At 39.9% G+C, this 2,554-nt stretch overlaps 1 protein-coding gene across 1 annotated transcript in view; it reads right to left on the minus strand.

Annotated features, from left to right (window-relative positions):
• poc1a (POC1 centriolar protein A) overlaps positions 1-2,554 on the minus strand; it is a 25,106-nt gene that overhangs the window by 15,134 nt on the left and 7,418 nt on the right. The window lies entirely within an intron of this gene.

Consider the following 2,554-nt stretch of genomic DNA (forward strand, 5'->3'; position numbering starts at 1 on the left):
ACACACACACACACACACACACACACACACACACACACACACACACACACACACACACACACACACACACACCTCACTGGTACATTTTGTATTCTGATAAATGAACAATAATTGTAGAAAGCAGCAGACAGAACCCATATGGTGATGTCTAAAAGTGACCAAAAATTTTTTTTTACATTTGCTGTTTGGTCTAAAACATCTGCCACAGTTTGAAGTTACAAAATTCTGAATTTGTTTATAATCCACATAAATACAGTTTTGTGACAGTGATTATTTAACTTCCCACAGGTATAAAGAATATGTTGATTGCATTTACATCTTAACTTCCTTTCAAACTGCTTCTTTGACTGAGGGGAGCATAACAAAAATATAACTTTAGGTGCCTGAAGTCAATGTGCAGATGCTGCCAATTATCAGCCCCCCAACCTGGTCCAACCGACAGGCTTGTCACAATAAACAATAAATCAATTAACTGTATGATAAATTAAATTGAGGAAGACAAATTAAAGTGAAAACAATAATTTTAATTTGAATGCTTTTTTTGTTTTCTTCATGTTTCCCTCTTTTTTTTACTTCTTAGTATAGAGAGGAGTGAACTCTGGTGTCAGGTATTTGCCAGTTGCATGGTCCCCTAACCTCTGTAGCATGAAAGCCCGTGAACAGGCATTCAGCCAAAGGAGCGTCTTCAGTTTTCTGACGCTTCATACAGCTGGCAACGCCTTGGGATTGCCGACAGTTGTTTTTTTTTTTTTTACACTATGTAAATTTTAATGTAAACTTCTGTAAACATGGGTTCTTATACCATTATATTAGTTTAAACTGGTCTCCAACAATATTATCGTTTATCGCAATAATTTCTGAGACAACTTATCGTCCAGTAAAATTTGTTATTGTGACAGGCCTACCAACAGATGGCTTTCAACACAAACTATCTTCAACGTAAACAATGTCTATTGCAAAAGTTACGCAGTGCAAGAACAGAAGTGGTCATTTTTCAGCATAAAGTACCAACAGGGTTCCCACACCTTGGTCAACATCAAATTCAAGGACCTTTCAAGGACTTTCCAGTACCAATTTCCTCAAATTAAAGAACCACGAGCAACAGCAATTACCTACTGCTACTGCAGAACGTTACCAATAAACAGGTTTAACATCATGTAAATTCAATGAAAAACTGAACATAGAAGTTGTTGAGTCGGAAACAATGACATCAGTTTACCGTAATCCTGAGTTGTCCACCGCAACAAATGTACAATTTTTTTATTTAATTTCATAATTTATTATTTCAAAAGATGATGAAAATCAGTTGTGGATAGAGAATTTCAATCCCCAAAAAAACATTCAAGGACTTTCAAGGACAAGTGTAATTTTTAGCAGTTTCCACAAACTTTCCAGGGCCTTGAAATAATTTTTTCAAATTCACAAACTTTCAAGGATTTCAAGGATCCATGGGAACCTTGTAACTGTGCAGTCACATAACAAATGGCCAATGTGCAGGTAATAGCCAGGCAGTACTTCTGTATAAAAGGTAAAAGTTTGCTCTTAAATGGCGGCTGCTTCAAGTAGCGGTTAGTTCAACTCAAGTCGGAGAATTCTGCCCTGATTCTCCAAACTGAAATCACTCCGACTACTGTTTAGTGCAAACACCAACTGCTCAGAAGTACTCCACACAATCCCACTCATAAAAACAAATAAATAAATAAATAAAAAGGCTGAACTATTCCTTTGATTAGCACAATTTAACCCGAGCCAGGTAATGGCCTCTCGAGGCTTGGTAAACAGGTCTGACAACAGAACACTTACATGTTTTCATATAAAGTACAGGCACATGGGCCTACACATAAACACAGCACATATGTGAAGAGACACAAACACATTAACCTACACACCCACACTGAACAGACGGGGGTCTCTCCCTTCTCGAGATATGCGACAGGAGAGCCAATTAGCACTCCGAGTGGTCCCGGCACAAGCAGATTGGTGGTGTCACCACAGAGCCAAACAAAACAGAAACCGAGACAAAGTGTAGAAAAAGACAAATCTGCAGGTGGAAAGAGAGAAGTGTTTATTTTTTTAAGCTTGACAAAGAGATGATTTTGGGCGACTGGCAGGAGAGAAACACAGGTGACAAAGACTAAAGACACAATGAAAGACAGGCAATGCGTGCAGGGGGATAGATAAACAGATGGACCCCATGTGGTAGTGGCAAGCTACCGATTTCCACAACCAGCCAGCAAGCCAGTCCATCAGCTGTTCAAACAAACAGACACAGTCAGCGCGCCGTCCGGACGGCAAGTCCAGCCAGCAGCGAGAGTTCATCAGATGTGGGACAAGAAGAGGCGAAAGAATCACATTCGGGAGGGAAAAGAGGAAAACTCAGATGATTGTGGAGGTGACTACAATGAAGTCTGAGAAACATGGCGAGACAAAAAAAACCCGAGAAGCAAAAAAAGGAGGAGAGGTGATCCATAGAAATGGGGATAGAAACATAGTTCTGTTTCCTTCCAACAATCCTACGATGAGTCATCATGAGTGGGCTGCCCGCTCGCCAGGC

This window comes from Austrofundulus limnaeus, unplaced genomic scaffold (genome assembly GCF_001266775.1).
Source record: "Austrofundulus limnaeus strain Quisiro unplaced genomic scaffold, Austrofundulus_limnaeus-1.0 Scaffold22, whole genome shotgun sequence".
NCBI lineage: Eukaryota > Metazoa > Chordata > Actinopteri > Cyprinodontiformes > Rivulidae > Austrofundulus > Austrofundulus limnaeus.